At 56.5% G+C, this 24,508-nt stretch overlaps 1 protein-coding gene across 2 annotated transcripts in view; it reads right to left on the minus strand.

The window, feature by feature from the left end:
• SPSB1 (splA/ryanodine receptor domain and SOCS box containing 1) overlaps positions 1 to 24,459 on the minus strand; it is a 68,485-nt gene extending 44,026 nt beyond the window's left edge. Inside the window, exons 1-2 of one of the 2 annotated variants that reach the window (XM_046661427.1) lie at positions 24,275 to 24,459; positions 10,404 to 10,585 (exon numbers count right to left, since the gene is read on the minus strand). The gene's annotated coding sequence lies outside the window, so the exon portion shown is untranslated. The remainder of the gene's footprint in view (positions 1 to 10,403; positions 10,586 to 24,274) is intronic. The other variant, XM_046661428.1, reaches the window with a different exon arrangement.
• Positions 24,460 to 24,508: the final 49 nt, after the last annotated feature.

Below are 24,508 nucleotides of genomic sequence, written 5' to 3' on the forward strand. Positions count from 1 at the left end.
AGCCTTAGGGAACCCCAGGTTTGGGTTTTCTCCAAGGGCATAATCAAGCTTTGTCTTGACTTTGCCCCAACCCCTCCCAGGCTGGCCTCCTTGTTGGGTACACAGCGTCTAGGACCCAAGTCCTTCCAAGCCGACCCTTCTGAGAATGGGGACAAAGAGACACCACAGAGGATAGCAAGGGACGTGCATCCAGCACTGAACACAATCCACATTCCCCACCAAAACCTCACTGAGGACCTACTACGTGCTGAGCAATGGAATCGCAGTGGGACCCGCCACAGAGGAAGGTGATAGATGTGACGACAGCTAATGAGGACACAATTCACTGATGTAGGGGATTGCTGTCCCACTATGTGCTGGCGCTGTGCCCACAGCGGGTCCATGGCGGTGAGAAGCTCAAAGAGCTGGCCCCCTGGAGCCCACTCCAGCTGCATCAGATGCGACAACCTCCTAAGAAAAGCATGAACGTGTGATTACGCACCAGGGACTTGGTCCCCTACTTGGGCACACAAAAAAGATATGGCCTAAAAAACATAGGAAAAAAGAAATGGAAAAAAACCCTAGGAATTGTGACCGAATGGAGCAACCAGGACACCCTGTGGAGGCATTCTGGAGCTCGATTTCAGGTGGCCAAGGGGAGCTGGTACACATCAAGCCTGCATGTGATCCTCTTTGGGGGCTGCATCCTGGTTCTCCTTCCTGCAGGAAAAGTCCCCCTGAGTTTCCCACTAGCCACAGGGAGGAAGGACCCGAGAGGAAAGGAGGGAAGAGGCCCACAGCCAGCTTCTCAGATCCCGTGCCGCATGGCCCCTGCTATCTGTGAGCATCGCAGCAGAAACTTATTCCCCATCATCCTGGAAGCCCAGCAGTGGGATGTCGATGGTGCGGACACGGTATTGTCTTGCTCAGGCCCAGGAAGCCTTAACAATCTGCAAGGGCCGCATCTTCAGGATCTGCCCAGCTCAGGCTTTCAGGGCCTGAAGATACCGGGGCAGCCAGGTGTGAGAGAGAAACCACCTCCTTGGATGGAGACATGTCTAGCGTTCTCCCTTCTCTGCTTTGTGCATATCTGGATTCCACGAAGGCTAAAAATTAAGCCCAAATTAAGCTGTCCACTGCAGACAGGGCTCCAGGCCCAGGTGAGGGGCAATGTGGTCCAGCACTGACTTCCAGGCACCGGGCGACATGGCAGAACAGACCTTCGAAGGTCAGCTTTGGCACCCGGGCTATCCAGCAAGTATCTTCCGAGATCCACCATGGTCTCCGCCAACAGGCCCTGAGGGACGACTCCCCATGCCAGCCAGGGGGAGAAACAGAAAACCCCAGCAATTCTGTGGAAGGAGCATCCGCTGCTGAGTGCCAGGCAGAAGGACTGGGGGGCCGGAGAAGGGCCAAGTCGAGCCGCCAGCCCCCTCGGCTCGAGCCCAGCAGGAATTAGTCTGTTCCACTGAGACAGTTAAAGCCGCCAGCCCAGCCAGGGCACTTCACGGAGCGGAAAAGGTCGGATGCTCAGACAGAGGGTCGGGAGTGTGGGTTTCCCCTTTCCAACATGGTAGAGGGGAGGAGGGGCTGCTGGCAGGAGCATCGGGCGGGCGCTGTGGAGGCTGAGAAGTCCTCGAAGGCCAGAGCAGGGGAGCGGCGGCCACCCTGCCCCTAGACATTCGCTGCCCCTCCACAGCCAGCATCAAAGAGCGACAGCTAGACACTGTCACCAGGGGGAAGGTCACATGCAGGTCAGTGTCGGCGGCACGGGAAGGGAGTGACCTATTTCCAAGGCCCGTTCAGGAACCTCCCTGTAGGCCAGACGTCTGACGCAGCCAGACAACAAAGGAAAGAGGGGCCAGGGTGGGGGCTCGAGGTGTCTGATGGCCCGAAACGGCCCTCCCCTCCATCACAGGCCCTCCCCACCCCCGCCACACCGCAGCCTCCTGCCGAGCGTCGGAGTGGCCAGAACAGGACTGAACTACACCACCACCTGCCACCTGGTGCCAGCTCTCCTGATCCTTCAGAATATCGGCCAATTTTCAGCCTCGGTGGAACCAGAGGTGGTCCTGGCCTCCCCAGGATTCCGCCTATCTCTCTGTTTCTCACAGGCTCTGAGAGGAACACCTGTACCCTGGCCTTCTCCACAGACACGCCTTCTCAGTCAACCATCAAGCCGGTACTTCTAAACCTTGCGTGCCAACAGGTCAAGTCACCATACAAATTGGGGAGAAATAACAAAGGAGAATCTGTTGAAAACTCGTGAAAGTGAGAGCCAGGCAGGTGCTTGGGAGCTGACAACCCTGGGCTGGAATCCCACATCTGACCCTCCCCCAGCTATGGCCTGGCAGTTTCTGAGCCTCGGTTTCCCCATCTGCAAAACGAGGACGATAACCTCACAGGGATGGTTTGAGGGTTGGACGAAGTCAGTGCACACGCATGCCGGGGCCTGGGACACACCAAGGGCTTGTTAAAGAAAAGCTACAGAGACGGGTCCAAGACAAAAAAGAAGGAACTCAGGCACCAAGGACAAAGCCCCAGGGATTTGGGTCATTAAGAAAGAGCCAAGCAAGGCCCTCATGGGATGGGAGCCCAGGGGGAGCAGGCATTGAAATCTTCTGCCCAGTGCTGTTCCCAGGAGTGAGTCATCCGGGACGGCCTTTGCCCACCTGTACAACAGACGCATCGTGCTTGCTCCCCCACAGGGTCGGAGGCTGCAGCAAGTACATGAACAGCGGGAGCCCAACAGAGCCACGTGCAGCGAGCACTCGGTCAACGGCGCCCATGGGCACGGCCTTGCTGCTGCTGCAGCATCAGCCCACCCTGCCCATAAACTGCCACCCGAGATACCCTGCGGCGGACCAAACCCTCCCAGAACTCGGCAATGCCCTGGCCCGCCCAATGCCCCCAGGCTGCCTCTCGTGACTCAGCACGACTCGCATGGTAATGTTGCTGAAATCAGCTGGTCCTGGAGTCAAACGCATGCCACAGCGACAAGCGGCAGCTTCTTAGACACCAGCCACTCCTCCTCTCGGTGGGTCTCAGATGTGATGAGCAGAGCATGCACGAGCTGCTCCTGTCTGTCTCCCTCACCGGTGTGTCAGCTGCTCGACTGGCTCTCTTGGCCACTGTGGCTGAAGAGTAAGTGTTCACTAGAGGTCTGAAGAACGGAGCTGGAACACCTCTCCAGCAGGTACCCAGGTGACGCCCAGGAGGTCAGGGCAGGTCCAGAAAAAGTTGCACAGGGTCTGCTCTCTCCCAAGAACGGGCCCTGGAGCTGGGAGGCCAGGCCGAGCCATCCAGGATATTCGGAATTCCACCACAGGCACGTGCTTTCTTTGTAAAGAGCTCTGGCTTCACCCTCCGCGCACCGCTAACCCAGAAACTCGACGCTGCAAAGCAGCAGCTAAGCCCAAGGAATGCAAATGTTTAAGGCCCACCGCCGGGGGTGCCTCTGCAGACTAAACTAAGCAGGTCTGAGAGCTTTCTGCAGCTGTGTGCGTGTGTGTGTGTGCACGCACGCGTGCATGTGTGTGTGTCTGTGTGTATTCAAAGGGGGGAAGGGGAAGGTTCTAAGGGAAACAAAACTATTTCCAGCACCCGTCATTTCACTGAGGCCTTTTCAGCCAGCCCGTCCCATGACCGTGGCCTGGGGAGTGGGTCAGAGACTCAGGAATTCAGACAAGTCAGTGGAGTGGAGGAGAAGCAAGACGCCTATTTTAAAAGTGGGGAGCATCTTCCATTGGCGCTTGGGGTGACCCCGCTCAGTCATGCCAACCCTCCGTGAGCAGAGCTTCCGGTAATTCCATCCCACTAAAACCAGCCACAACAGCAGGTGTGGCCTCCAAAACACTGGTGATGTAAACTAAAGTCCCCACAAGGAGACAAGAGACACGGAGCCCACTCTCCAGGGCACCTTCAGACGCAAGGCTGTGATCAGCCGGAGCAGGGGCAGCCACCGGGGGACGGGCACAGACTCCACAGCTGGGATAAAGTGATGGCGGAAAAACAACTGGCCAGTTCAGTCCCACCATGTGCCAGGCACTGTACTAGGCGGGCACCAGGACCCGATGGGGACGACCAAGGTCTCTGCCCTGGAGGATATTTCAGCGACTCCCACCACGTCCTCCAGAACTCCCAAACGCCTCCTGGATTTCTTACAAGGCCCCAGCCAGGCACCGAGTGTGGGCACCAGCCCCAGCTCCGTTTCACCAACTCCCTTCGAGATGTGGGGTGAATCCGCTTCTCCTGCTCCACTGCCTGAAATACTCGCGCAAGGAAGGGGACGGGTGCATGCTTCCTCGATATCCAGCAATAAATCAGAAACACTGGGTGAACCAGCTGTGTGGAAAACACCCCAGTGATAGTGTGCTCTGGAACACCAAGACACAAGGGGCTCTCCCGGCTCTCCAGGACCTTCCAACCAAACAGGGGAGGCAGCGACTCCCCACATCTGCCACACGCCTGGGGTAGGGCCAGGGGAGGAAAGGCGAGAGGAGGTTAAAGCCACCTGGCTGGGGGAGGGAGGAAGAAGGAGTTGCAGATGGATCTGAAGATAGAGACGCACCCAGCACATGGAGGGCAGTCCTGGCCTGAGAGACAATGATGGTCGGTTATCACCCTCCAGTGTGTCTTGTTCCTGCTGCAACCCTCACCCCCCCACCCCCAAGCCCAAACAAATGGCTAGCATATAGCGGGTGCCCAGTAAATACTTGTAGAAGGAAGTTACTGCTATGCAAATTCAAGAGGGAGGCAAATAGAAACCAAAGTTGGTGGAGGGGGACCCAGAAAGAATGAGAAACAGACACCAACTTGGATGTCTGGAGTCCCAGGCAGGGGACTCCGGCCCTGTCCTGAGCAGGTAAGTCTGGCTGGCTGCCACAACAGAAGCCACTTTGACCCACTGGCCTTGAAAGTACAGATTCCCCTCCACCCTTTTGAGAAGGAGAGCATCCTGACTCTGAGCCCAGAAGCAGGCAGGCAGGTGGCCGGCCCAGGGCCAGGCCCAGCCAGGGTCCTCCCAGGAGGTCTGGGGCTGGATGCTTGGGGACAGGGAAAGGGGGAGGCAGCTTTCCACCTAAGGCCAGCAGCTCAGGTGGCCAAAGACGGGTGGGTGTGGACACAGGAACTAACTCAAAGTGGGCTGTCCTGCCTCCAACCACGAGGCTGCTCAGAAGCCCACCCTCGGAGAGGTGGCCCTACCCACACCACCCCCAGCAGAACCGCACCAACCTCGCCTGGGCCGGCAAAGAGCCTGCGTGTCAAAGCCATGTGAAACCCACCATCTCCTGCCACCCCAATCCAATCTCCCCTCTGCCCCTTCCTGGCCCCACGGGCTCCTCTCCCTGCTCCGGGGCTGCTCACAGTAAAGCCATGTGCCCACTCAACAACAGCCATGCAGGCCAGCCGACTTCACCAAGTCCCTAACCCAAGACGGTTCCCATCTCCTCCTCAACTCCACCTCAGAGGGAGCAGCAGGGGCCGGAGGTCCCTAGGAGGGGCGGAGCAGCAGGGCCCCCAGGCCTTTGTCCCTCCAGCCGGCCAGCCTCTCCTCCTGCCCCTGCATTTCAAGGCCCCAGACAAGGAGTAGCCACGTGGGGTGAGGCCCTGATCTGATGGGGGTGGGACACGTTCCACGGCCATAGTGAATGACACACTGTGGCCGTGGTGGCTTACGTGGCCTGGCCTCCACCAGCTTCCCCTCTCACCAGCTCGCCACAGTGATCTGCAGCCCCGTGACACTGTTGCTCGGTGCCCTCCCTGCACTGCCCCTCGGGGCCCACCTCTCTAGTCCCTAACTACTCTTCAGGACTCCCTGCAGGACCCCCCAAGTTCAGGTCCCCGGGCTCAGGGTCCCTCCTTGGAGCTCTCCCTTGCACCAGACACTCAGTTATAGTTACAGCTCATGTGACCATCCCCACCACAGACGGCGAGCCGCCCAAATTGCTACATGTACAAAGAACAATTCTCCGAATGAAGGAAACAGCTGCCTCCGAGGCCCCAGCCACTGGCTTCATCCAGTCCTCTGGGGGATTCGGTAAGGTTCATCGATGTGGAAGCTGAAGCTCAAAGAAGCAAAGTCATTTTTCTGGGATTCAGGTCAGAAGCCAAATCAGAACTCACGGTCTCCCCAGGATGCTGGAAGCCTGAGTGTCGGGGACAAAGAGGAACGTGGCGGGAGGGTCTCGTGGGCCACAGGACGAGGCCCTCGTTCCCTGCCTCCTGTCTCCACGGCAGCCTGGAGACGCTGAGCCTCAGGAAGGGCTGAGGCTGCCCGAGAGAAGAGGCAGCAGGGCGTGCAGACCAGGCAGGGACCAGAGAGGGTGGCCAGACCTATGCTCCACGGGGCAGCTGAGGACCGCGGGGCATCACAGGCCTGTGGATGCCCACACCCACCTTCACCCCTCACCCGCGGCCAGCCCAAACCCCACGGCCCCCCTTGCCAGGCCACAGGAAACACCATCTCTCCCCACGCTGCAGCTTCCCAGAACTTCCCAACCTGCCGGAAAGGGAGCATGAGGGCAGTGCTCCCGGTGGTCCTACCTGGCTGTCAAGGGGCCACGACAGTCCACCCTGCGTCCCCTGGCTCCTGGGGGAGGCTCAGTCAGACCCTCGCGCCAGCCTGCACTCTCTGGGGCAGGCCAAGGGCACTGGGAAGTTTCAGAAGAGCACAGGCTTAAAACCCCAAGGACAACGACATGGGGCCAGGACTCCCCTTCAGCCTCTGCCCGGGTCCTCCTTTCCTGTCTGCGTGTCCCACAAGCCCACCAGGGCAGGACGGAGGCCAGCACACAGAGCTTTAGCAAATGTGGAACACGTGGAAGGTCAACACAGAATGAAAAGCACCCACCCAAGGAGCCACTCCACGAGTCCGACTCGGCTTCCGACCTGGATGCCAGACAAATTACTTGGCCCCTGTGAGCCTCAGTTTCCACATCTACAAAACAGACAGAACAAATCTATAAAAATATGTTCCCAGATACCCAAACTGAAAATCCTGGAGTCATACTGATTTTGAGAATGATATTTATTAAGTACTTACTACACATGAGGTACCATGTAAGCTTCTGGCGGTTTTGCATACATACATCCCCTTCCACCAATGCCTGATGTCTTCCCTTCTTCCCTTTCTCTTCTCTTTCCAGTTCTTATACATCCTAAGGTCCAGCTTCAACATCATCTCCTCCAGGAAGCCTTCCTGGATTCACCTGCTGAGAGTAAACCCTAAACTCCACCAAAATGCTCCAGAATTCCGCTCGCCTCTCATTGCCTTTATTACCCTCTCCCTGACATGATATTGAGTTATCTGTATATTTGCCCTCTTCCCTTCCAGAAAGCACACAAAGTAAGCTCTCCAAACCAGGATTAAGGATTACAAATTCCAAAGCGTGTTCCCTCCTCGGAGCAGGAAGGCACATGGGCGGTAAGGCCCCACCCTACTCAGTCCATTCTGGGAGGGGCAGCACCTGGCAGCTCACCCACGTCCACTCCTCCCCCCATGGGGCACTCTCACACTCCCATTTCACAGATGGGAAACTGAGGCCCTGGTCACGGGCAGGAAGCGCCAGAGCGGGACCGTAGCCCCCTCCATCTGACCCCCGCCACCTCCCTCTAATTGCTCCAGCCCATACAAACACAGCTTCCCGGGTGGCCTCCTCCAGAGCAGAAGCCCACGAACCAGAGCTGTCACACAGCAGACTGCCTGTGGCTGTGCTCTGGGGAGTGGGACGCGATGGGCTCTGGACACCCAAATACTCCCAGAGCTGTTGTTAAACAGCGACAGTCTGGAGCCCCCTGGTGCCCCCCTCCATCGATCAGCCCCTTTGCCACTACCTGCACCCCCTCATCATCCAGCAACTAAAGGGGTCACGCTTGGCATGGCAGAGGCCCCAGGACCCTGCCCAAAGCCAACACCGAAGTCTGCTCTGCTTGGCCAGTACCCATGCCAAACCAGCATGCTAATGTTTCCTGGTGGAGCTTGCGTGGGAAGACACACACCCGCCTCTCCCTTGTCCCGTGGCCCTCTCACCCCTTCGCAGCAGAATCTAACGTGCCTGGGCACACCACCATCTTCAGCTCACCTGCAGCAGGCGGCCCAGCCAGCTGGGAAGTGTCTTCTTCCCAGGCCAGGTCCCTTGGGAGGTGTGGCGAGCCCGAGGGCGGGTGTGTCACCTAGCGCCCTCCTCCCCCAGCTCCTCCACCCACCCCACCCCACCCCACCGCAGGCAGGGCTGCTGCTCTCTCTGCAGGACTGGTGGCCGCGCACCTCCCTGACCTCCTGCACCTGGTCCCGGCTTGTAAATGACTAAGCGATTACTCCCTCGGAGCCAGCCTGCCAAGCGGCCCGCTGGCTGCAGGACCGTACCAGGATGCCCGGAGCCGCACGCACTAAACCCATAATTGGCGAGTCTTCTTCTTGGGAAAGAAAACCCCCTCCATGTTTTGTTTTGTTTTGTTTTCCCCTTAAATGAAACAAATCCACCCACGTAGTTACTGGAAACTCAAGCCTGTGAAACTGAACCGTTTGCAAAGAGAATTAGTCAGCAACCTTGTGAGCAGAGGCACAAGCCCTCCGTAGGTGGAGCCACCCGTGGCTGTCGAGGTTCCCATCCAGGAGGGGAGCAGGGCGGCCCCAACCTCCAGGCCACGTTCCCCAAGCTGCAGGCGATGCTCTGGGAGTGGGTTGCCTGTCCTGAGGGCGAGTGGCCTGCACCAGGCGGCAAGTGAAATGTACTTCTTACCACGGGCCACCGTCATGACTTTATAAAACACACGACATTTATAGGCCCTGGCTCGGGAATCAGACTCACGCTCAAATCCGACCCCATCCACTTAGCTGAACCTCCCTGGGTCTCCGTTTCCTCATCTGTAGAGCGGGGATGACAGAGCCTGTCAGGTGGGCTTCCAGGACCAGAGATGATGTACGTGAACCTGGCACCCGACAGCAGCCGCAGATGCTGACTCCTGAGCAGGCCTTCCGTGGGGAGCTAAGGTGGGCGCATGTGCTGTCTCAGGGCTCTACCCCCGGAGCCCCGTCCCTCTCGGTGGAGTGGGATTTGCCGCGCCTGGTCCCCAGCCAGGCTGCTTTGCCCAGGAGGTGGCATGGTGAGGTGGAAAGTGGGCCAGGCCAGGTGCCAGTAGGTACAGGTCCAGTCCCAGTGCCCTGAGCCCCAAGCTACGTGACCCTCTGGGCTCCTCGGCCTTGCTCTCCTCATCTGTACAGCGAGGACACAGACATTTTATTCTGTGTTGTTTCTTTAAAAACAACCAAACAAAAACCCACTAAGTTATTTGCCTACGTTTTAAAATATCTGGGTTCCTGGCTTCTCTTAGAAGGAAAAAGAAATGGACGCCCTAGTGCCCTGGACTCCACTCCTCTGGGTAAGAGAGGCCACCTCTTACACAGGACACAGCAACCCGCTTTGCCACAGACACCCCCCCCAATAGCCTTCTACTGGCTGTCTCATCTGTGCCTCCTTCCTGGCCCCTGGGGGCATCTGAGTTTGTGACCCAGTTTAAAACCCCAATTTTATTTAGGAGCAAGACCTCAGCCACTTGTCACTCGAAATATCCACAGGAAGTGTCCCTTGGTAAGGTAATTAAAGTCTGATGCTTACGGCTGATTTTTCCTGGAGAAAAACAAGGCGATGCAAGACCTACGCCCCGGTCTGGCGGGGGGCAGCCCAGGGGATGGGGCAGGAATTTTCTGAAGTTCTTCACATGATTCACCAGATGGAGAGCAGAAGCGAGTGTCTGGGGCCCTGCCCTTCTCCTCCCTACCTTCCCTCCCTCTCCTTCAGCTTCTGAAATAAAAGGGGCCTCAGTCGGGACCCCACCCCTCTGGACAGGCAGAAGCAGGCAGTGGGAGTCAAGATGCTGCCAAGCAGGCCCTTCGGGAGGGTTCCAGGAGGGCTGCTCGTAGAACGGGGAGCCCCAGCTTTCTGAGCTGGCCAGGTGTTTTGTTTATCTGAGGGGTCAGGGGACACAGCACTCAGCGGACACGTCTGGATCTACTGACAGCCCAGCAGGGATTTTGAAAACGTCCAGTGGCATTTGAGGGCATTGTCAAGTTGTCTCGGTCATTCCCGAAGGGAAAACAGAAGATGCAGGATCTCCACTTTTCCTGCCTCTCCAATGACACTCAGCTCATTCAGCCTCCGCGAGTGCCTGCTAGGGGCCGGCCACAGGACACAGCAGGGGGCAGGCTGGACACGCCCTGACCCCCCCCCCCCCCCCCCCCCGCCTTGCAGCATCCCATGACCCAGTTCTCACCTCCCTGGTTTTGCTCTTGTGCCTCCCCCACCAGGGGCACCCTTCCTGCACCCTCTCGTTTGCCTGGCTAAGGCTTCTCTCCTCCAGAATGTTTTCTCCCCCACCATCCCCCCAAAGCACCCCAGGAACACCCCTATCACAGAACTTACACTGTGCGGGATCTCAGCGACTGCTGCCTTTTGACCCACTCTCTCCACCCCACTGGATCACACGAGTCTTTCCGCTCAGGGGCAGTGATTCAGAGCACAGATGGGGTCTGTGTCCAGCTGGACTTCTTGGCTGTGTGACCCCAGGCAAGTTATTTGACTTTTTTGTGCTTCGGTTTTCCCACCTGTAAAATGGGCATAATAAACACCACTCAACAGGGTTCTAGGGAGCAGTAAATAAGTTAATGCGTGGAAAGTGCTGAGAACGGTGCCACACAGCAGCGCTCAACGAACGTGAAATGAACTGGTCTAAACCCAGAAGGAAAAGGTGCCCAACGCGCACAGATCCACAAGGACACACGTGGCCTTGGGCTCAGCTTTGGACAATTGGCACACGCTGTTGCAGGTCACCTCAACTTGACGTCCTCCACACAGCCCAAAACTCCACCCGGGCAGCCTTCTGTAGGTACTTTCCAAAACAGTGCCACTTCAGTGCGGTAACACGGCACGAGACCGTCCAGTCCTCACAAAATTCAGCCCATGAGCTGCTCGCCCAGGAAACCTCCTGGTCACACCTGCCCGCCTCACTGCCAACACTTACGGGACTCGGGAAAGCCAACCCCCACCCCCAGCCCGGTTCCCGCCTGCAGAGCATGCTGAAGAAGCAAGAAGAAATGAATCTAGGACGGCAGTGAGGCGGACCGATTGTCCACAGTTCCCGAAAATCACTGCTGACATCTACAAGGGGCACGTGAATGACACTGCAGAAGATGGCTAGAAATGAGCCCCGCGTTAGCTCCCGCTGTATACACTCTGAGTCTGGAAGAGACAGCATCCCATGGCTAGAACATCCAGCTAGCATGGGTGCAATCTGCTCTGTCTTATAAAAAATTCAGGGGAAACGGTCCCACTAAGACAAAAGTTGGCCATCACAAGGCCTCCCAAATCTCAGGGCTCTCTTACTCTCCGGCTGAAGGAGAACGAGCCAGTCCCACTTTTCTGCTTTGTCTAAACACAGCTATCAGGTCTGGCTAGGACTGGAGCGTGGTTCAGCAACACCGAGAAAATTCCCCATGGATCCTCCAAACACACGCTCCCAGGAAGAAAGCAGAGACCACATCCCAAAACCCAACCCGTGGTGGATAAAGGGCAGGACCATCCTGCGTGTGCCAGTTCACCCTGGGATGGACCTCCACCTATTCCTACGGCTTAGCAAAGCACTTTGGGAGGAGGACAGGGGCAGGAAGGGGCGGGAGAAGACCATCACCAGTCTGCCTCTAGGAAAGTGACCCCCAAATTTATTTTCAGCAGTTCAAACTATTTCTCCCCAAATGGCCTGTCTTCCCGCTCTGGGGCTCTGCGGGCACCCAGGGCCAGGGGAGGTGGCATCCACACGCCCGCTCTGCCTTAGCCCTGCCTTCCGAGCAGGCATTCCTGAGAAGCTGCCTAGGAAAACCAGAACAGAGTTTTAAACCCCAAGCACAGGACCCCATCAGACCCTCTCTGGAAACTGACGCCATCCCTAAGCCTGATGTGTCTGAAGGGAGGGTGTCCCATGCGCACTAAGGAGACGAGGGAAGGCGTGTAAGTGTCACTCGGGTGATGAAGACGTGGGGCTCATGATACCCGCCTCTGCTCTCGCATACGTTCAGAATTTTCCATGAAGGAAATCCATGTAAACGCTGACGGCAAAGCAAAGCCTCAGCGGTGGTGAGATGCCCGGGCGGGTAGGGGAGAGAGAACCCCAGCCACAGCTCAGGGCTCAGCAGACATGGCCTCCCGGTCGGTGCTGTCTGGGCATCTCTCTTGGGGTAGGCACCGTGACAGCCGAGACAGAGCAGCATTCACAGAACACTGGCTGAACGATGAAGGAATTAAAAAAACCAAAAATCTTCATCCCGAGCTGTCTAGACGCCCCGAGTGTGACATGATGGTGGGGAAGATGGGCTTTCTGGGACCCTGGAGGGAACAAGGCCGGGGGGAATAAAAAAGGACACAACAGGGGCCGGCCTGGTGGTGTAGTGGTTAAGTTCACGCATTCTGCTTTGGCTGCCCAGGGTTCTCGGGCTGGATCCCGGGTGTGGACCTATACACGGCTCATGAGGCCATGCTGTGGTGGCATCCCACAGACAAAATAGAGGAAGATTGGCACAGGCGTTAGCTCAGGGACAATCTTCCTCAAGCAAAAAGAGGAGGATTGGCAAGAGATGTTAGCTCAGGGCTAATCTTTTCCATCAAAAAAAAAAAAATAGGGACAAAACATATTAAATATACAAAATGGCTCAAAATTGGCCCAATTGGATGGAACTGGAAGGAGGGGGGAGAAACCCTATCTTTTTGAACATCACATTTCTTCAAAGATGAGGAAGTGTTTTTAAAGGGACCCTGACATTTATATATGATTTATACATAATTAGAACACATTTCACCTTGGCGTTGGCCCTTAGGATGACTTTTCCAAGTGTCACAAATGCAAGGCGACCTTTCTCATTACAGCATCTTAAAAGTTCCAAACGGAGACCCTCAGAGGAGCAAAAACCCTCACAGGTCATCCCCTGTCCCGTCTCATCCCTCAAAAATCCATGAGGTGCCCGAGAACTTGGCACGAGGCCCTTCACCCTGCAAAAAAACTGCTGTCCTCGGGACCCTGTGTTTAACCTCGGGGTCGCATGAGGCTGCTTTCCCACGTGGCCTTCCCACGGCGGTGCAGGAGCTTCACAAGCCTCCCCATCACTGCCACCCGAGGAAAGACTCAGGGCCACAGGGCAGCACACCCCAGCCAGAAACCCCGGCCCTGATCAGACCTGCAGCCATGTCGCCCAGTAGACGGGTAATGATCTGCCAGGAGGGCCCCGAGTGCATCCGGGAGCAAGGACCAGGGCTCTTCAGAGAGACGGCCGGGTTGGCGAACGCAAGCGGAGACAAAAATATCTAGTTTGTCCACACGTCTTAGGAACAACGTTTGGGGCGAACAGGGTCAGGGAGGGATGCGAGATCACCCCGTACCCACTGACAACCCCTGGGCCGGGCACTCGAGGCCTCCCTGCTATAGACAGCTTCCCCATGACCCTCCTCCTCGGGGTCACTCCACCCCCACCATGAAAAGCCCCAGCCTAGAACAGACCCCCCTGAGCAGTCACACGAGGCCCTCTGCGCCCACCCAGCACAGCCGGCAGTTAGCCGAGGTTTGCTGCACACACCTGTTGTCCGCACCTGCCTGATCACAGACTCCCCGGGCCCAGGGCTGCTCCGCACACCTCCAGCAGCACACCTGGCAGACAGTAACTACCCAGCAAACGATGCCGGCGTGTTCGACATTCACGGCAGAAAGAACACAGGCTGTGGAATCAGGCCAACCTCATGCCATCCACACAGCCGTGTCACCGCCAGCAACACAGAAACATCTCTGCAGCTCACTTTTCTCAGCCGTAAACAGGGAGGTAACACGTAACTCACAGGGTTGTTTGAAGGGTTCAAAATCCATCTACGTGGAAGCACGGCTCTGGCACGAGGGAGGCATTTGATGAAGGTGCAGACTATTTCCGGCAGGTCATGCTCAGAGCAGACAGGAATCAAGACCCTAAACTAAATGTTGGCCCAAGAACGGGAGGAAAAGGCAGGAAAAAGCTGTCAGGGGGCTCCAACGACTGAGGGGCCAATGTTCCCTCAGGCGGTGACAGCTCAGGTCTTCTCCCCTCCTGGGGCGACCCACCAGCCTCCTCTACAAACTGTCCCCTGCCTGCCATCATGACGCCACGGCTCTGGGGCCCCCGTGCCAGGACCCACTGCTAGAGTGCCAGCGACCCAGTGTAGGGTGGACACAGAGCAAAGGGGGAGACTGCTCCTTGACCCTGGTCAGGGCATCGCTGCCCCAGGGCCCCAGCAGGAAGCTCTTGGTCATCCTTCACATGAGACACAGACAGTCCACCCACTTCGGGGCCTGACAGACAGGTCTCAGAAAACACCGGGAGGAAAAGAGAAGAGAAAGTGACTGGCTGAAGCTGAAGCTCTGGTCCCAGACAGGCCAACAGGATCTGAAAGTGGCACCAAATTGCAATACTGTCAGAGACCAATCCCGGAAACAGCTCCCACCCCAGACGGCCGGGGAGAAGGAGCTCCATGAGGTACCAACCCCAGCCTCAGAGCCGGCCACAGAGGGACACATGTGGCATCACAGCTTGAAATGGGGGGGGAGGGCTGCACAAAGTGAGCTGGGGTCATGCCCTGAAGCCCACGTCATGGGTTTGAGATTTACCCTAAGAGCAAAGGTTACTACTGACGGGCTTCAAGAAGGGAGTTGACATCATCAGGTGTTCATTTTAAAAAGATCACTGGAAGAAATTAAAAGTAATGAAAAAGATCGTTGGCTGCAAGAGGACAGTGGCTGGGTCTTCGGTGGCGATGGATATGGAGAGAAAAGCAGGTGTCTACAGATCTACGAGAACCTTCAGACAAGCTGTCTGAATCAGGCTGCTCCCATCTTCGAGTGGCCCCCAGTGAGCCAGGAAGGGAAATCCAGCTGCCATCTAGGAAACATAGCAAACTTCCAGGCCAAACGTAATTAGCCAGGAGCCAGACACAAAGGTCACAGAGTGGATGATTCCATTTATAGGAAATGTCCAGAAGAGGGAAATCCACAGAGACAGACGCAGATTGATGGCTGCCGGGGGCCGGAGGAGGGGGTACGGGGAGTGACTGCTTACAGGGTACAAAGTCTCCTTTTGGGGTGATGAAAATGTTTTGGAACTAGATAGAGGTGGTTGCACGACACTGGGAAGGTACTGAATACCACAGAATGGTTCACTCCAAGAGAGTTAATTTTGTCATGTGGAATTCACCTCAATTTAAAAAAAAACCATAATTAGCCAACGTCACAGAGTACATCAGCATAGTAAGAAACCTCCTGGAATTAAGACTCTCCACCGAGGCACCAATCCCATTTCTGCTGTGGGTGCCATCATTTCCCCACAAACCTGGGGCCACTTCTGACTCTCATCAGCCCTGGATGTCCAATTGATCGGGGTGACATTTATCTTCTGACCTGTCTCCGATCACTCTTTTCTGCTGCTTTCCTGCTTTGGTGGTTACGGGTATAGACCCAGGAGCTAGGCTGTAGGGTTCGGCTCCCAGCATCTCCCCTTACGTCTGGATGGCCCCGAATAGTGACAGTTTTCCCATTTGTAAAACGGGTAGTACCTGCCCCACAGGCAGCCCTGACCTCATGAAGACAGACCAACCTCGGGCACGTATAGTACCTGGAAGCGTGCCCGACCATGCCAGCCTCTGGTGAGTGGTTGTGAGCCCAGCAGTGTGTCTTGTTTTTGTGACCAGCCCATCAACACTGCCTTTTCTCCACTTGATCTCTCATGCACGGCTCTTCTTCCTACGATGGTGACTCCATCACATCCAAACCACCCAGCTTGGCTTCAAGGCGCCCTTAAGCCTGGCCCAGGTTCCCCACGCTCCATCCCATCTCCACCTTCCCCAGCTGGGCTGGAGGGTACAAGGCATCCTGCAGGAAAACAGGTTCTCTCCCCCGTCACACTAACTCCGCTGTGCCCAGAATGCTCTCCATGGTCGAAACCCTGCTATTTATAGTGAAGGCTCGCTGAGCAAACTGCTGCTGGAAGCAGCAACCACCACGAGACAGGCCCAGGGACTCAGCCATGCCACTGCAGGGACCCACGGCCAAGAAGGTGAAGAGAGTCAGCAGGAACAAGTAATCGCCCCAGAGGCCTCAGCTACTGCCTTGAGGAGGCCAAGTCAGAGCTCGCCCTCCAGAAGCACCCCGGAGCCCCAGGTCCTCCCCTGCAGCCTGTGCTGGCATCCTCCTGCCTCTCTGCCCTCACTCAGTCCCACTCCGGCCACGCAGGAGCCCACACTCACCTTCCTCACCTGCCATCCTCACCCACCTTCTCCCTGTCACCGTCCCCACAATGCCCTGGTTACTGTGATCATGGGAGACAGGACTGTCTCCCCCACTAGACAGAGAGGTCTCTGAGAGCGAGATTCGCCACCCCCCATCCCTTGTATCCTCAGCCCCAGCAGACTGGCTGTATACTGTAGGTGTTCAATAAATGTTTAAATGAAAGAACGAATGACAAGCAGTCCAAGAAGAGCTCACAAGAGGTGGTTCGTTTTGGAATTCCTGACCTCCCACGGGGTCATGGGGACATTCTGGTCTGCAAACTGAAAACCCGGCAGTCGGGTTCTGTGAGGGAGAGTCCACAGGGTGGGGGGGCGAAGGGGAGCGCAATGCCACCCACACAGCACACCGTGGGCCAAGCACCGTGGCCAGTGCTGATGCACGTCACCTCCCCAAAACCTCACAGCCACCCCGCGAGGTGGCAGCCACCCTGTGCGGTCAGGGAGCCAAGGCTCTGAGGGGAAGCGTGTGTCAGGGCCACTCAGCCAGGGACGCCAGCGCCGCCTCTGAGCCCAGGGTTAGGTCTCTCTAAGCCCTCCTCGGAACCCCCAAGCTACCGGCCTTGCCTGTACGCTTTTGTCCACCACGTATCCAGTAGGAACCTACTATGGGCGCTGAGCACTGGGGACGCAGTGATGAACTGTGTGGCCCAGTCTGCTCTCCTGCAGCCCATGGTCCAATGGGACGACAGCCAGCTGCCCGTGGTGCCCAAGGGGGTGAGTGTGCATCTGCGTGGGTTACTGCATGGAAAGTGGAGACAGAAGACCACAGAGCAAGTGGGTCTGGGAGGAGGAAGAAGTGAGGGGCTCGGTTTTTAAAAGTTAAGTGAGAAGGGCTTGCAGGACATCCAGGTAGAAATGTGTAGGACTGGTCAGCATGAAATGTCTGGGGCGGGGGCGTCTGTGCCAGAGACAGTGGGGGTCAGCAGCGGAGAGATGCAGGTCCTGAAGCTACCAGGGGGGCAGGGGGACCTGCATGAGAGGGGTGGGGTGGAGAGTGAGCGGGACTGCGAGGGAAGGACCCTTCGGGGAAGACAAAGCAGGAAGGGCCAGGAGGCACAGCAGAAGTGGGAGGGGACCCAGCGGCCAGGGGTGGAGAAAGCGCTCTGAGCAGGGAGGGGGGACAACGACACCCCAGCAGCAGCAGAGACAGGGAGCGGATGCGAACTAAGAATTGTGCGTGAGTGTGGGCAGTTGGGACGGTGACCTCCAGGAGCTGCTGGAAAGACCCAGAAGAGGCAGGGAAGTCAGGAAGTGGAGACCAGGTGTGTTGACCTGGGAATGAGAGGCTGGCTGGTGGCTGGAGGGCTGCTTCTCTCACTGGGAGCCACTCTGGGGCTCAGTGGCCAAGTGAAGCCACAGCCTGGGCCTCCTCCCACGGGCACCCTGCCTCCTGGCCCCAGCTGGCGCCCCCAGCAGCCTCACCTTATCTCTGACCAGCTGGAGAGGCAGCAGGCTGTGAGGCTGGCCCATCACATCAGCGGGGGCGGGAGCCCAAGAAGTCCACCATGGGAGCCCCCTCATCCACCTCCCCACAAGCACCCCAAGGGACATGGTGATTCCCCTCCCTGGAGCCGGTAACTCTCAGGGATGCGATAAAAACCAGAGACCCAGTGTCCATCCACGGATGAATGGATAACCAGATGTGACAGAGCCACACCACCGAATATCATGCAGCGTAAAAAGGAAGGAAATTCTGACACACGCTACAACACGGATGAACCTTGAGGACATCACGCTAAGTGAAATAAGCCAGTCACAGAAGGACAATCCTGGATGATGGCACTTATCTGAGAGACCTGGAGCCGTCAACTTCACAGAGGCAGGAAGTAGAATGGTGGTTGCAGCGGCTGGAGCGAGGGGACGGGAGAATTACTGTTTCATGGGGACAGAGTTTCAGTTTTGCAAAACGAAGAGTTCTGGAGACGGACGGTGGTGACGGCTGTACAAGGAGAGTGTACTTCACACCAGTGAGTTGCACACTTAAAAATGGTTAACATGGTGGGCTGGCCCCGTGGCCGAGTGGTTAAGTTCACGCGCTCCGCTGCAGGCGGCCCAGTGTTTCGTTAGTTCGAATCCTGGGCGCGGACATGGCACTGCTCATCAGACCACGCTGACGCAGCGTCCCACATGCCACAACTAGAAGGACCCACAATGAAGAATACACAACTATGTACCGGGGTGCTTTGGGGAGAAAAAGGAAAAAATAAAAAATCTTAAAAAAAAAAAAAAAAATGGTTAACATGGTAAATTTGATGTTATGTGTATTTTACTATGATTAATAAAGGAGCAAAGTACAACACCCCTACACCAAGAGAGGCCTTCCCAGATGGCTCCTGGGCACCCTGGCGCCCACCGTGGAGACCCCAGCACATGCCCCCTTGTTGTCAGAGGTGGACTCTTCCTGAACATGGAGGCCTGGGCAGGAGCGCCAGGCCTGAGGACAGTAGTGCAAGGGTCTTCCCCAGCTGTAGATGAAAATGCCAGAAACAAGGGTTCCATCCCCCATGCGTGACTCGTCTCATGCCAAGTACTCTCCTGCTGATGGCATCAACCCCCTGCCAAAGACCAAAGTTGGAACCAAAAGTTCCAAGTTTCTGTCTCCAGCCCAGGACTCTCTCTCGAGCCCCAAGCCTAGCTGCTGTCTGGACACAACCATATAGACCATTTCCACTGGGGATGAGTTCAAGGCACCTCCGTGTCCCTAGTCCCTATTCCTCTTTATAGGGTCACCATCCGCTCTGACCCCCAAGATAGCAGGCAACCTGACAGACATCCTAATCTTCACCCCTTTTCACACCCACGTCCAACTAGCTACCACACCTGCCGATCCCGCCTCGAAAATGCCACCAGTCTCCATCTCAAAGGGACGCAACGTAACAGAAGGAAACATTTTAACAATCAGAGGCCCAAAAGCGGAGCCAGCAGCCGTGTGTGGCCACAAGCGGCCTCTCTGGCAAGGGCTGTCCACAGCTGGGGCAGCTGTCGAGACCTTGCCACCGGGTAGATCCTAGATCTCTACTCAGTGTGGTGTTGACACCTCACACGCCCTTGTCTTGGGTCCAAATCACCCACAGCCTCCCGCATTTTCTCAGAGGCACCCCACGGGCGCAGATGCACCTGCACTCCCCGACTACCGCCCGCGTGGTGAATTTAAGCTCGGGTTTAGGGCGGCTGCACAGCCTGCTGATAAACCATTTCCACACACCCTGCTGCCGGCCTTGCCTCGAATCCCCACGCCTGCGTTGCACAAGGCCCAGCGTCGCCTTGGCGCGTTCTCCCCCTGGAATCCAGGGGAGGCCAGGGAGCCTGTGCCTGTTGTCGATGTGGTTTGTCTCATGACCAGTAGACTCATTTATGTGTAATGCTGGGCAATGAACAGAACTTTTAAAACATAAAACAAGCAAGAAGTTTCCCAAAGGCTCCGGGGGGTGGCCACAAGACAGATGCCCCAATCAGCTGTCCTCCCCTTGTCACAGCCAAGAAGGATCCTCAACTCCAAGTCAGGAAGAGCACACTCACCCCAGCTTGTGCCTGCAGTGGAGTCACAGGCCACCTCTTCTCCACCTGACGCTTCCTTAAACGCGTCTTAGGAGGTAACTACAGATGACCTGACATCACATCTGAGATGCGCCTCAAAATAATCCAGCATGGGTGAAATCAAAACTACACTAAGATATCACCTTACACCCATTAGAATGACAAAAATATCTAAAACTAATAGCAACAAATGTTGGAGAGGTTGCGGAGAAAAAGGAACCCACATACACTGCTGGTGGGAATGCAAACTGGTGCAGCCACTATGGAAAACAGTATGGAGATTCCTCAAAAAATTAAAAATAGAACTACCATACGATCCAGCCATCCCACTACTGGGTATCTATCCAAAGAGCTTGAAGTCAGCAATCCCAAAAGTCCTGTGCACCCCAATGTTTATTGCAGCACTGTTTACAATAGCCAAGACGTGGAAGCAACCTAAGTGTCCAGCAACAGACGAATGGATAAAGAAGATGTGGTACATAATACAATGGAATACTACTCAGCTGCAAAACAGAACAAAATCATTCCATTTGCAATAACATGGATGGACCTTGAGAGAATTATGTTAAGTGAAATAAGCCAGCGAGAGAAGGATAATCTGTGTATGACTCCACTCATATGACGAATTTAAAAATGTGGACTAAGAACAGTTTAGTGGATACCAGGGGAAAGGTGGGGTGGGGGGTGGGCACAAAGGGTGAAGTGGTGCACCTACAACATGACTGACAAACATTAATGTACAACTGAAATTTCACAAGATTGTAACCTATCAATAACTCAATAAAAAAAAAATAATCCAGCATGGGTGTGTGCACACGTGTGCATGCCCATGTGTATGTAGGTGTGTGCATATGTGTGCATCTTGACACTTGAAGCTCACGAGGGAACCTTATACTCTTTCTTCACCTTTGGTATATGTTTGAAATTTTCCATAATAAAAATTTTTCATTAAAAAATTCATATATGCTTCTTGAAGAGAAGGCTAAGGCACAAAGGGTGAAATGGTGCACCTACAACATGACTGACAAAAACATTATGGAGGCGGCATGCTGTCCTGGTTAAGGGCTTGGGCACCAACATTGGGGTAGAGATGTGCTCCACCACGCAGCAGCAGTGAGACCCGGGCCAAGTCGCCGGCCCCTTCGAGCCTCTGCAGAAAGTGCAGAAAGTGGAGAAGCGGCTGCCGACGGTTCCTGAGCAGAGTCCAAGGGAGAATGTATGAAGGACTCAGATCAGAGCCTGGTACTGTCTCCCACTGTTATCATCATCATCATCATACAAGGTCTTGTCCATGAAGCAGCACAATGCCTGGCATCTGGCTAGAGCAGGATTTTTAGATTTGGGAAGGATGCTATCAGATAACTGGGAAAAGGGACAGCTCTAAGCTGAAAGCCCAAAGCAAAAGTCCCATGGGGGCTGGCCCCGTGGCTGAGTGGTTCAAGTTCCACACTTCAGTGGCCCAGGTTCGTGGGTTTGGATCCCAGGCACGGACTTACTCCATTCTTCAGCCATGCTGTGGCAGCACCCCACATATAAAATAGAGGAAGATTGGCATGGATGTTAGCTCAGGGCAAATCTTCCTCACACACACACAAAAGTCCCTTTAAGTCTGGATTTCGTCGGTCAGGCTTGTGGGGGGAAAGACAGGATTACGCACGCCTGGGCAGACAGAGGCACATCTATACCTGCCCTGTGCTTTTGTCTGATAAAGATGCTCATTCTCAAACTCTTTAGGAACGAAAAGATAAATTGATTCATACACACCAGCCACAACCTTTTTCTTGAGAAGAGTTGGTGTGAAATTCCTGGACTAAGCTCATGAACACTGTAAAAATCAGAGGTTTTGCTAAATGCAAAAACGCATCGGCAGGCAAGTCTCTGCTCAAGCAGGAGGAGAGGCAGGTGCAGGAAGGGAGGCGGCACAGCCCGGGGGGAGCAGGGCATCCACCGTCCTCGGTGAGCTGGAGGCAGTGCTGGCCTCCACCAGCTGGACCTCCACCCCACTCCCCAGCTCCTCCGTAGGAGACATTAAACATCTGGCTGATTCCACGGCGAGCCAGTTGTACAAGGCAGCCCCAGGGAGCCCACTGAAGGGTGGTTTCTGGCTTGCTGGAGACGTCCAAGGAACGCAGCCTCACCCAGTCCCAAAGTGACATCACCCGGGGCCCCTGGCAGGACCACTCCTTCCTAAGAGCCTGAAGCCCACTGATTCGTGCCAGAGCCCCAACCTCCTTGAAGCCAGGTCTGCCCCTGCTCGTGGCTGTCAGAGCCACTGTGGTCAATGTGCCACTGCTTTTATTCTCTCTGCTTCTCTGGTGCTAGCCAGACAGGGAAAGACAAGGAAGATTTGTGAAGCTATCGCATTAGGCCACTCCACACCTCCCCACCCCCAAACACACACACACACTCTCTCCGTCTCCATCTGCTGGGTAGAGCGCTCCCTGCAGAAGAAAAAAGCAGTAAGAGAACAAGAGGAGTGCTTCAAATGATCTAATCCAGCCCATCACTTTACAGCTGGGGAGCCATGAAGTGCCTGGTCCATGACCTCAGCACTGGGCACAGTAACCAATGGCAACAACTAGTGCTCTGGAGACTTGGTCCATAGCCCTGGCTGTGCCATTTGGGTAAGTCAGCCACCCTCTCTGGGCCTCTGCTGGGAAAGGAAGGGTTGGCCTAGATGGATGCCCTGTAAGATAGGCTGCCTATGCCCCTAATGCTTAATTTAGCACCTTCCACCACCCAGAGGGGGAGAATCAGGGAAGGATGGAGCAGAGAAGGGAAGAGCAGCCCCTGCTCACACCCAACAACCAGGGAGGACTTCTGGGCTCTCTCCCCAGCTGTCCTACCCCAGAAGAGAATCTTCTCAGGACACCAAACCTTAGTCACTGGGGATGGCGCTTTTACCATCAACACCTGTTAAAACTCAACTCATGACCAGTTTCTGATGCTACCGGCTGGAGCGTTTAATTAAATATTACTCACTCAGGAAGCAGCCTCTGCCAACTCACCCCCAAACTGTACAGTTCATTTTCAGAGAAGCAGAGAGAGGGAGGGCGGACAAGCCTGCGTCCCCCTCGGCTGGCACCAGCAGCGCAGCCCACTTTTGAGAACCAAGCAAGGAAGGTCAGGCTAAGCAGCTCTCGGAACCAGCAGCCCCACTGCTGGGTTCCCATGGACGGCACACATACTCACTCAGAGACACACACTCACACGGATGCACTCAGACACAGAGACACACTGACTCAGAGACACACTCACATGCACAGATACAAAGTTAGATTGACAGAGACACTCAAAGACACACTCACAAAGACACGCACAGATGGACAGACACACAGAAGACACACTCACACAGATGCAGAGGCACACTCAGATGCACACAGATACACTCAAAGACACACTCCTAGAGCCACACAGATGCATGGAGACACACTCACATGCACACAGATGCACTCACAGACACACACTAACATACAGAGATACACACTCAAAGACACTTACACAAAGACACCAGAGACACTCACAGGCACACTTCACACTCCGCACTCACAACTTCCTAGGAGAGCAGCGGTTTCTCACCGCAGGCCAAGTCATGCCGGGGCGTTAGCATTCCAAGGAGCCTTTGCCTTGAACTCAAATAGGACCATTACCAGGTCCCCAATCCCACGGGCGCGGGGTGACCTATCCCGCGGTCCCACCGACGCACCCAGGCTACTCCGGTTTGTCTGTTTTAATCGATTTCCTAACATAACCCTTGGCTCTCCCTTGGTTGCCGGGAGAAGCCGCGGCGGCTCCGGGGCGGCGGGGAGGGCGGCGCCGCCCGGGAGTCGCCCGGCGGGCTCCCCGGGGGAAGCGCCGCGGGCCGGGCGGGGGAGCCCAGAGGGGGCCAGTCCGGCCGCTCTGCAGATCCGCGCCCCGACTGGCGGGAAAAGCGAAACTAACTTTGCCGAGCGGGGTCGCGCTGCCCCCGCGCGGGAGGGGCAGGTCGGCGCCCCCGTCTTGGCCGCGGGGACAGTCGCGGGAACGGAGGCCCCGGGGCGCCTGGGCACCTAGAAATCAGCGGGGCTTGCCGCGCGCAGCCTCCGAGACCCAAACCCCCGGCGCGGTGGCCGCCGGGCTCCCCGCCCCGCCTCGCCCCCGCAGGTGGGACCCGGGGCCGCCGCGACCCGCCTGCGCCTGCAGAGGCAGCAGCAGCGGCGGCGCTGGGCGGCGCCCCGGCCCCTCTCCCGGGACCCGCGGAGAGAGAAGGGCTCCTCGCACCCCCAACCAGGTCCCCAGCCGGGACCCCCAGCCGGTTCCCAGTGCCCCGCCCTGCGCCCACCCACTCGGTCCCCAAGTGCCGCGATCCCTGCGCCCACTCCCCGGCCCGGACACTCCGCCACCCGGCGCCCGTGCCCGACCCTGCCTACCGCGCCGGGGAGGCCGCCGCCGCCGCCGCCCGCTCTCGGGGCCCAGGAGGCTCAGGCGCTCGGGCCGCGCCCGCCGCAGGGAGCGAAGTCGCCTCCTCCCCGCGGCCCCGGCGCCAGCGCCTGGAGCCTGGTTCCTGCTGCGAGCGCGCGGGTTGCCCGAGCGCGACTTCTGTGCAAAGAAAAAAAGCAACCCAAGGCTTTAAAGCGAAAAAGGAGAAAAGCGCCGGGGGCGGG

This window comes from Equus quagga, chromosome 5 (genome assembly GCF_021613505.1).
Source record: "Equus quagga isolate Etosha38 chromosome 5, UCLA_HA_Equagga_1.0, whole genome shotgun sequence".
NCBI lineage: Eukaryota > Metazoa > Chordata > Mammalia > Perissodactyla > Equidae > Equus > Equus quagga.